Here is an 11,732-nt window from a genome sequence, read left to right on the forward strand (position 1 = left end):
GGACACGCACCGCCCACATATACAACCCTGCAGAGGCTCAGCCATGAAAGGGGGGGGGGGGACCCTCCCCTCTGTGGGCTTCTGATAGCAGAGGGGAGGAACAGGGAGACATGACAAAAAGGAAGACAGAAGGCGGAAAGAGGGGAATGAGCTGTCGGGGATGGGATTGTTAGCAAGCTGTGCTAGGAGACTGGTTTTAGTGGCAGCTCCTTGATGGGCTGATTTAAGAGTCCAGACTAATGTGGAAGAATTTTAATCCACAGATTGATTTCACATTTAACCTCCTGACAGGAGAACACAGCCCCCAGAGGGGCTTAACTGGATTAATCTGGATTAATGTGATATTAATGTCAGATCACTGTGGTTAAACTCCCACAGCAGATGAAGCCAAAGCCCAGAAAGGTCACCAGAACTATTTCCTCCTCTCTCCTCTCTCCTCTCTCCTCTTTCTTCTCTCCTCCTCTCTCCTCTCTCCTCCTCTCTTTTCTTCTCTTCTCTTCTCTTCTCTTCTAGTGGAGCTGAGTGGTCAAATGGTCTGATATATTAACTTTTATTGATTGCCTAATAGCTGTGTGTGTGTGTGTGTGTGTGTGTGTGTGTGTGTGTGTGTGTGTGTGTGGCCTCAGACTCTCCACACTCTGAGTAGACTCTTAAACTACAACCACTCTGTTCCTGAGCCTCAAACCACACACAAGCCCTGTCAGGATGAAGAATTCTCTCCTCTCATTATTCTATTTGCTTCAGAGCCATAACAAGTCGTGGTCCTCACCCAGCAGAGCGCCATTAGAAGTTTGCGCTAAGTGCTGTTACTTTTTAACCGCTGCGTCTGTTCCTCATCTCAGTTCAACTCCACGAGCATCTTCCTGAGGGAAACACGGGACTTTTCCCCCTTTTTCCTACGAATGAATCCCGTTCTGCCGTCAGTCCTCCGGTCGGCGGTCCAGCAGGCGCCCCGCGGAGGGGCTGCGTGCTGCCACGGGGGTGAAAGATGGATCAAATGGTGCCTGCAAAGCCTCTCCATACTGCCCCCAAAGCCTCCGTGTGTGTGTGTGTGTGTGTGTGTGTCTTGGAGGTGCGATTGATGCATGAGGAGGGCAGATGGTCTTATCCTTCACAGTGGGGGCTGGTGTGAAGTTCCACTGGTCCCATGGGGCAACATATTTTGTCTTACTACCCTGTTCTATCTATCTATCTATCTATCTATCTATCTATCTATCTATCTATCTAGCTATCTATCTATCTGCCTGTCTGCCTGCCTGTCTGCCTGCCCGTCCGTCCGACCGTCCGACCGTCCGACCGTCCGTCCGTCCGTCCGTCCTCCATATATTTTGGTACAGTCCTCCTAAACTACAGTATTTTGGTATTTTGGTATCTTGTCCTCTACGAACCGCTGACCCGCTCCAGCCCGGGTGAACTGCTGGGCTCTTCTTTCAGCGGCGATTCATATGCGACCCAGTGGAAAAGGAGTAAATCTGCCTGTCTGGTGACATCTGGCTTTGTCATTCAGGGTGTCCGAAAGCGTTCTGGGGTGGCTCTCCCCATGAACCGCGCCTTACAATGGTCCTCGCGGGCTACGCTCGTGCCTTTTGTTTGAGTGTTATTCCTGAATGATGGAAGCTGCCGGTTTGGTAATGTTACAGCACTCCTTCACTCACTCATACACACACACACACACCACACACACACACACACACACACACACACACACACACACACACACACACACACACCATTTTTCTGTCTTTTGGGTGTTTCCTTCAGCCGGATGTTACTTCCTGCATACCTAAACACCAGATTTGGCTCTGGCAGAGTGGTCTCTCTAATTCCTGTATGATTTAAATGATCCCATCAGGGTTTGGAAGCCGAGGATCTCTCTTGGAATCTGGGGTGTCTTTAATTGATACTCCAGGACAGTTGGACCACATGCTGCTGGAACACTGTTAGCCTGGATAGTTGCATGAGTGTGTGAGATCATCTTTGATCAGGATTCAATCCTGGATTAAAGGGGGAAGCTAATCTGGATCCCAAATCCGTCGTGTTAAGACATATTGATCAGGTTTAAACATACAACTGATTAACATTTTGCACATATGTATGTACTTTGAGCAGAAAAAGACCGCACGTGCTGTCCCGAAGGGCAGGATTTACAACATATGGACACTGTACTGCTGCCACATGCGCATCCATGTGCACACCCGAGGTGCCCTCCCTGCCTCTTTGCCGTTAGTCCAGCTAATCCCATCTAAGCTGTCCATTTAGGCAAACACCTAGAGGGGCAGGCTAATGTAAGGGAGTCGTGGATTCTGCCCAACAGCTCTGTTTGCTCCATCTCTGTTACTGTCCAAGGGGGGGCTGAAGAATGCTCTGGGTGTGTTTGAGGAGAGGAATTAGCCATATGTGCGGCGTGTTTGCGACAGACAGCGCGAGTGCCACTAAAGTGAGTGGGAAGATTTCAGCACTCTCAAAGTGGATTAGCTAATAAGCACTCTTCTTCCCTCATCGCTTCTTTAAGAAGGAAGGGTGACCAGCCGCACAGGACAGCTGATGATTGATTTCCCCGTGGGCCATCAGGAGAGTACAGGAGCAAGCCACATTTCTGCACCATACGCCTGCAAAAGGGGAAGCTTAAGGAGAAAACACGAGTAATGGACACGACCAGGCCAGGGCAGCTACATATTCATCAATAGCTGTCAGTCACATTTAACAGAAGCTAACGGCACAGGGACAGGAGTAGACAACTGCTTTATCAGCTAATTAGCTGCCTCCACCTTTTGGTGCCTCTTCTACCTCGCAGCATGCTGCCTAAGGTGGCGTGCAGCCAGTGATCGGACCTATAAAGCTATTTCAGGCCTCTAAAATGATTTAATTTAGTCATGATATTGACACAAACACGCAGAAAGGTATCTGGGACAGCCAAAAAGATCTTTTGTAAATTATTTTAGGTTTATATAAAGACATGAATGGTACATTTCAGAGGCTGCACTGTTAATTGAAGCAAAAAATAACTGTGTACACACACACACACACACACACACACACACACACACACCCCTACCATATGTAGACATATTGGCTGGATACTTTTGATGATGTAATGTTTATGCCAGGGTCAATATCCTCCTCCTTCAGGGTCTATTCCTTCCTTCCACTGCTTGTTCAAAAACATGGCTCTATAGTCTCTGCTGCTATCACAGCAGCGCCGCTATTGTTCACAGGACAATTGACCGTGACCCCAGGCCATTCCCAAAGGCATGAGTGGGGGTCAGAGGGGAGAACGAGCTTAAAAGGCCCTGGGTGTGAATCTTTAGCAGCGACCTCGGGGCTGGAGTGACTGTTTAAGCACCTGATGCGCTGCAGTGGTGCCGGCCATTAGCGAGAGGTCCTAGAGCAGCATGCCCGGGAGGTGGGAGGCAACGATTCAAGCCCGAGCACGCCGACAGTGATGGAGATGAAGATGGCGGAGGATAAGAAGGTCACTGAGTGTACATGCTGGGTTTGTCACGCCATCCGTGAGTATTTCCCGACCCTCCTATCCCCCACCCCAACACTGAGTCATGATGGCTTTTTGACAGACGATCCAGGAGACGAATGCCCCCCACCCCCCACCCTTCTGAAACATTCATGAAGCCTTATGACCCTCTGCTCCACCTAATGTACCCTAACAGGCCTTTATGGCTTCTCGAGCCTAGCAGCACCTCAGCGCTGCTTCCCGGCATCTAACTTCTTAACACCCTGCTTCCACTTTTACACCCTCTCAGCAGTTTCCTCAAGATCTTACAGCCCGGTTTAGCAGGGACCCCCACACACACACACACACACACACACACACACACACGCGCACACACACACAGACTGACATACGCGCCCATCTCTCTTTCTCTCGCTGCTCTCCTTCACGTGTGGTCATTGACGGCCTTTGTAATCTGACTCGGGCGCATTGATCTGTTAAGATTGTCGCTTTGAAGAAGCCCCATTAGGGTTTTAGGGTTTGACAGCTGATATCAACATCCTTCAGTGTTGTGACACAAAAAGCAAAGGGAACAAGAAGTGGAAAATGTATCCAAATTACTTCATTTAAATAAAAATACCCATTAAGCTGCTCTTCCGCCAACAAGTTTGACCTCGTAGGCTAGGACCTGGCCTTTAGGATGTAAACTTGTGCCTATTATCTGTTTAATTACTAATACCTGCTTCTGCTGCACTGTTTAATCTTGTGTCCTGTTATAAAAGGAACATGCAATCCTAATCTTGTTTATTCATTAGAAATTTTTTATTTTTTTGACACGATGGCTATGGCTGTAATCCATCATAGCAGCTAAAATTGAAGAGTACGTGTCAAAAGGTAGATTATAGTTTCACATCTAATCCAAAAGGACTTAACAAAAGTGAATGAATGATGGAAACATACAGTTTATTTGTAAGTGCTTAGTGAGGCTTAATTTCCTGCTTTTCTTGGTTCTGAGGAAGGCAGGATCATGTAACCGTGGTGGTAAATTTGGAGAAAAGTTTAGATCCTAAACCGCAGTCAATGTGGGTGTAGAGTGACCTCGGGGTGTCATTGGGTCTGTGGACACTGCGTCCTCTGTGTGTGTCCAGCCAGAGTAGGTCCACGGGGAGATCCAGGCCTGAGCAGCGTGCTCCGGCGTCCTCCCGGCCTCCCCACCGTGTTTACCCCTCTGTGATAAAAACGCCATATGCTGATCGGGTTTGTGTTACGGCTCCAGTTACCAGGCGCCAGGCCCCCACGCACGCGCGCTCCCCAAAATCCACGCCGCATAAAGTGGGACGCCATTGATCTGTTTGGGCTCCGTCAACAATCTCCAACACACGAGCTTCAGCTCTGATGGCCATTGATTCATCTGGTAACACCGCGGCAATTAATTAGCGGTGGCAATCACGGCAGCTTTTATTGGAGCATCATCCGTTACCCTGGTTCAAACGAGCAGCGGCGCAGGCTCAATAAAAACAGGGTGGGTTATAAAATATACCTACCATTATTGTCTTATCTAAAGCATCGATACTTGAAAAAGATAAACTACAAATCCCAGAATCCTTTACTGTCAGTGTTATTGCTGAGGAAATGCTGCAGATGGTTGGGGCTCAGGAGACACTTGAAGACAGCCTATATGTCTGATAATGTGCGTTTGCCAGAGGGAAAATGCAATTTTTTTACAAAAAACAGGAAAAACAAACTCTGAACAGCAGTAATTAATGTGGAACTACAGATTAGGCTGAAGATGTGATGAGGTCAAACAGCTCCCAAAAGAATAGATCATCAATCTGCACATACGCAGTGAAACGCCTCGTCCTCGGGTTGTCGCTGGACCTCTGGAAGCACCGGTGGCAGATCAATGCCTCAGTAATGGAGCCGACCCACAGCCACGTTATTGGCACGCATCATCTTAACAGGCTCTTCCCAGAAGACATGAACATTCTCACTCATGCTCCAGAAGCAGCAGTATTTAGCACCGCCAGCCACGCTAACGGAAAAGGGGGTCACATGACAGAGGGATATGGGACTAAAGCAAAACATTTAAGCCATTTCTACTCGGTACAGTTTAGCGTTGCCGCCACCTGTTGCCCCTCAAGGTGCCTTTGTGCTTTGACCCCTTTCACAATCTCTTATTTCAGGGATTAGCAAAGATGTCACCTTCAAAGAATATCTGGCCACTTGTGTACAGACCACATTCATGCTGACTGCTTCCATTGGAGGTCAGATTAGCTTCAGCCATGAGCCCCTTGTTTCCAGGTCCTGCTGGAGCTGAAAGGCCTCCTCAGGGGAATAAGGTTTAGAAGTGACTTTTCTTCATCTGTTACCTACTGGATGCTGCCAGAAAAAGAGGCCTCCTGGGTCCAGAGTTGTCTTCTGTTACAATATTCACAGAAAGTTAAACAAAAATAGTAATTACTGCAGGAAAATGCAACAAAATGGGGAAAAGGGAGGAGGTTTTTTTGCAACCACTGTTGCTCAGGTTCAGGGTTTCAGACGATTTTGATTGCAAAAGATGTTTAAACTGCTGGATATTTCAGGTCACAGTGTCTTAAAAATGACAGATTTGAATGTCTTATTATAACTGGGTAGCATTCGATGTGCATCTTAGGTGTTATTTAATGGTTTGTAGCGTCAGTTTACATTCGAAAAAAGAATCACCTTTGACTTTAATTGTATCCTTTGCAACTCTGGACCTCCAAAAATGATGTGAAACCTCTCCTGAACTATATCCCAAATTGTAGAAGAAACATTTCGCGGTCCGTACCAAGAGAATTGGCTGCACAGAAAAAGCTGTGAGGTCCCCGCGACTGCGAGTACCGCAGGAAAATCAATCCACCTGTCCTCTCCCCACCCAGAGGCCGGATTGGTTACAGAGGCTAATCATGTGCGATGACCTCATCCTGCTGCCAGCGCGGAGGCCCGTATACAACAGCCTCCTCTCTGTCCTTGCAGTGTTCAAGCCCAGCGCCTTATTGATCAGAACGAGTAAGTTAATAAGCTTTGGGCTCATTCATCAGCAGGGTAGAGACTGGAACTGCACACGGCAGCCTTAATCAAGCCATCAGCGGCTGTCAAGCATGAAGAGAGTAATTAAAGGAAGAAGGAGCATGAAACGGAGGAGAGAGGGGGGTCAACGGGGGTCTACGGGGTTAGCAAAGGAAAGAGATAGAGAACGTGAGTGAAAACAGGGAAGACAGCGAATACATGAATCACTCTTTGCTTTGTTCCTCATGTTAATCCAACCGCTGTTAATCAACGCTCAGCCAGGTGACCCAAACGGTGACCTAAGGACCAACAGGTCACCCCACCATGAACGTGTTAGTCCACATAAACAAGACAAAGACCAACACCGCACCCCCCTTAATGACATACGCACAGATGAGGAAATCACCAATAATTGCCGCCACCGGCATCCACAATATTTCACCGCCGCAAACGCAGGCCCGGAAATGATGAGCTCGTTTCCTGGCGGATGTCTGAAGTCGCCGAGATTGACGGCGGCGTCCGCAAGCGACGGCGACGTGAGCAGAACTTTTGGGGACGGGGACGGTCGCTGAATATTGACATTTGAGCTCCTCCCTGTCAATCATTCTATTATTAGAAGGCAATCAGACCAATCAGAATATGGAAAAAAGCTTTGATGACTGCGGTGGCGATAAATACTCTTCACCCACAAGGTTAGAGGGTCCAAAACACAAACAAGTCACTGGTTAAAGGAAAGAAAACAAGTGCTTAATGCGGCGTCCTTCTGCAGATATTTGTCCCTTAACTGTGCATCTGTGGTATGCAGACAGGTGTGTGTGTGTGTTTGTGTGTGTGTGTGGTGGGGGGGGGGGGGGCGTTCAGGTGCCTGTATCCCCCTGTGCCCTATTAGCCTTAAACCTGACCATTACTGTCCCTTCAGGTGCTGCGGGAAAAAATATACACAACTAATGATAGCAGCTCCCAGATTCAGTGTCCATTAATTGTCATTGTTGTTGACCTGTGTGTGCGCGCGCGTGTGTGTGTGTGTGTGTGTGGGGGGGGGTGCGTGTGTGTGTGTGTGTGTGCATTATGGCTATTATCACTGGATGGCCACAGAACACTTGTGTAACGTAATTAGTGCCCCTCCTCAAGTTTGTTGCTTATCTTCAAAGTTCTCTTCACGTCATTAAAGTTCATCAAGAGAAAATCAGTCAAATCCAACAGGAATGAAACAAATGATGATCTTCTTTGCAGATATTTCACTGTGGTCCCCCCTCACCCACCCCCCCCCACCCCCCTCAGTCTCTCTAATCACACAGCACAGTGGACAGACTGAATACTGATCCCCCTCAGGGACTCAAACCAACAACCGCAATCACAACCTGCTTTACAACTCATAATTAGCACGGGGAGCGCATCTCCCGCTTGGGTCAGCAATGCGAGCACGATCCTGCGGGAGTGTGTGTCTGTGCAAAGAACAGCGACACACACACACACTCGCGTGCACGTGCCCAGAGAACAACTCAATTACATCGAGAGTCCTACATAGATCTGTTAGCTTATCTGATAGGCAGATCGCCTGATCGATGGGGGACGACCACAGAGGGTTTATTTAAGTCCGGCCTTTCATCGACGTGCAGCAGTGGAGACTTGTTGAAGTGCTTAGCAGCACACACCCACGCAGAGGCTTCACAAGTCTGCTTCATTTGATGCGAGGTGTGTGTGGGGTTGCGTGAAAGAGACAGTGTGTGTGCACCAGATTACAAAGGAAGCAGCGGCTCTTCACATCCCAGGTAGCGAAGGACCCATCTTTATTGATCCCCGTATAATCATTGACAGAGCAATCTCTGAACGACTGGCCCGGGGATTCAATTAAAGGCCCGGCCCACCGATGATTTCTCTTTATTTCCAGGCGCCGTGGCCCTCGCCGCCCCTGCTGCAGCACGGCACCTCCCCAATTAATGGATAACCAGTAAAAAAAAAAGAATGACCACTTGTTTTCCCTCTCACAAAGGGAGCAGCACACTCCCGTGTTTGCATTAAAGCGTCGTATAAAAGTTTGCCCCCATTGTGCGGCACCCTTCCCGGCCCACACCAGGGGCTACTGTCACTGGGCTAATTATGCCCCTTTTTATTCCCTTTTGTTGTGCAGCACACTTCTCTTGTGTGTGAGGGTGGAGGGGTTGAAAGAGAGGCAGACTTTCAGAGGGGTGTAGGGGGGGTGGGGGGGGTTCGAGGAGGGTTAGGTGTCGCTAATGATGAAGGAAGAGGCACGTATGGCCGACAATAGATGCTCCGGATTATAGTGCAGACAAAGACAAGTTGTGTCATCATTACTGCTGCATTGTGTGTGTGTGTGTGTGTGTGTGTGTGTGTGTGTGTGTGTGTGTGTGTGTGTGTGTGTGTGTGTGTGTGTGTGTGTGCTCAGAAGTGAAGGCGCTGCTCTGTTAGCAGCTGTGTCTCAAGATCGCGAGGACGGATCTGTGAGGTAGAGCTGCGAGATGCAAAAGAACCTGCACCTGCAGTTGTGTGTCTTTTACTCTCATTAGAGGAAAAGCTTGGTGGGAAGGTGTGTGTATGCGTGTGTGTACATGTGTGTGTTTGTGTGTTTGTGTGTGTGTGGGGGGGGGGGGTTGTTGCTTTTGCTAAGGATTTTGTAACTATCCTCTACTGTATAGTCTACCAAAGTGAGGACATTTTGGGGACGTGAGGACATTTTGGCTGCCCCTCACAACTTTAAAAGGACATTTGAGTGTTCAGACATGGTTTTAAGTTTGAGGTTAGCGTTGGGTTTAGGTAATGGTCAGAGGGTTAGTTAGGATGGGTTGGTTAAGGGCCTGGTAGTGTATTATATCAACAGAAGACACACCCATAAATATTAAATGTGTGTATGTGTGTGTTCTTGTTGAAGTTACCATGAGGTTGGAATTGGGTCTAGATTAGGGTTTAGGTTAGAGGTTTAGTTTGGATAGTTAGAGTGAGGAGCTGCGTATGTCTAAGTTCTCACAAAGGTAGACTTACAAGGATGTGTGTCCATCCATCCATCCATCCATCCATCCATCCATCCATCCATCCATCCATCCATCCATCCATCCATCCATCCATCCATCCATCCATCCATCCATCCATCCATCCCAGATCCAGCCTTCCTCCTAGCAGACACGTTTGCAGGAAGGCTAAAGGTAATTAGCGGGATGAAGTGGGCAGAAGGATCTTCTTCGGGGGTTAAAAAGGGATGCGATCAAGTGGCCCCAGCTTCTGAGGAGCTGAGGTCAGGCTGGGAGAACAACAATAGGGAGGAGGATTTCCCGCTAGGCTTAATCCAAGCGGAGTGAGGCGGAGGACACGGAGAAACGGGCAGCTCCGTTTAGACGCGCGCCTCGTGTCATTCGTTGATCACCATTTCTTCATCTGTCCTGCGTGAAATTAGCCGTGAAACTAGTTTTGGTTCCCCTCTGTCTGAACTCAAACCCCAAAGTTATTTTCCTGAGTGGATGTCAACAGGCGATCGAGCCCACCCTCTGCTCAGGTGGATGATCACCTCGGCCTGAGGGCCCGGAGAACGCTCACATACTCGGGCTTAAGCCTCTAAAGGGCAATTATTCCATTCATATGGACTTAATTGTGCCCCATGAATATGAAATGTTTGCCGGGCCCTCCTTTAACACTGCGAGGGCCGCGTGGACGCTCTTGAAGGAGGACAAAGCCCCCGAAGGGACGAGCCATTTCCATATGTGTTAGGGGAATTGAGGAGGACTTGAAACACCCCCGTGTTTACTGTAAACTGGGGCTCTCTTCTGCCAGGACGTTTGCTTTAGCTTCACCTCTGAGAACCAACATTAGCACTCGGGCACCCGGGCATTTTTTTTTTAGACTTAAATAAGCAAAAAAGTTTAACAGGTACAACCGACGTGGGATCAAAGGGAGTTTTCGGTAAGTTCTCGCTCATCTGGGTAAGAAACGCAGCGATCAGTCAAACCCCACCCAGCAGGAGGGGGGCCGTATGTTATCAGTGTTAGAGATTCCCCACAGGGAAGAGAGCCGTTGTGAACATATTTGTTAATGTCCTCCTGATTTATTAGGAAAGGGACATTCAGCCAGTCTTTGTCATGGAGGAGTTGGTGTATAAGGCAGCTCATTGAGGGCCCCAGCCTGCCAGCCAGGCCTTTGGATGTGCTGCCTCATGGGTCCTCGGAGGAGGGGGGAGTAGTTTTGCATAAGCATGGAGCCCAATCTGCTAGGATTGCTCTGCACGGTCAGGGGCCTTCTCCCAGCTGATCCTGGGGGTCTTTATTTTGGGGCCCTTGCACTTTTTAACACAATTACTACAGCACCCTTCTGCCCTGATCCGCTCCCCTTTTATTCATATGCATAAGTGGCTCTCTGGGCTGCAAAGTTTCCGCTGGCCTTCCGGGCTGAAAGGGTAAACTCATTTAAAGATGGGTCCTGACGACAGAGCTGGGCGTCTGTCCGCAACGCAAGAATGTTGACCTTAGAATGCAACACAAAGGCGGACGGGTAATTTAAAAGGATGCCTTTTCTGTGGTAAAACAGTACCACGGTAGGTTATAGTTCAGGTATAGAGTCCTCCTATATCTTTGAGTGCTGCTGTAAAGCCATTAGCTGATGAAGCAACGCAGTTGGAGTCGATTTGGAGTTTACTTTACCTCTTCTTTGGACAAAAGCACTAAAAATGTAGCAATAACACCAAGTCGATGTGAGACAGGTATCCTGGAATCCCACCGAGCCCCGCTGACTTCCAGTTACACGTGCACACACCTCAGTGTCTGCCGTTATTCCATTTTCCCGTATGTTCGTTGGAGGATATGATAGTCAAGCAGGAAAGCAGAGTGGGGGGAGGGGCGGCTGAAGTGTATTTATGCACATGCACGTCTGTGCACAAGCGAAATCTCTGTGGACTCGCACATACACCGAGCTGAGAAACAGACAGCGTTTCATCAGTGATTCCTGTAACGTCAATAAAGTTGGGATGGTTAACAGGAAGAGTGTGGAATGGAGACGGGCTGGGGAGAAGGGCCCAAGGCCATGGGAAGTGTCGGAGCAGGCGGAGGATAATGTTGATGTCATCACTCAGGAGCTGACAGGAAAAGAAACGGGTATCAACTCGGCATCAGGAAGACCTAATACAGGATATGCGTACACAAGAAACATAACCCAATATGCAATGATAGCTTTGTATAATACCCCTTAAACTTTTTAAAAATGTTTTTAAAAATTTCTAATCCATACAAATATTCTAACTTCCCTCCACTTA

This window comes from Takifugu rubripes, chromosome 10 (assembly GCF_901000725.2).
Source record: "Takifugu rubripes chromosome 10, fTakRub1.2, whole genome shotgun sequence".
NCBI lineage: Eukaryota > Metazoa > Chordata > Actinopteri > Tetraodontiformes > Tetraodontidae > Takifugu > Takifugu rubripes.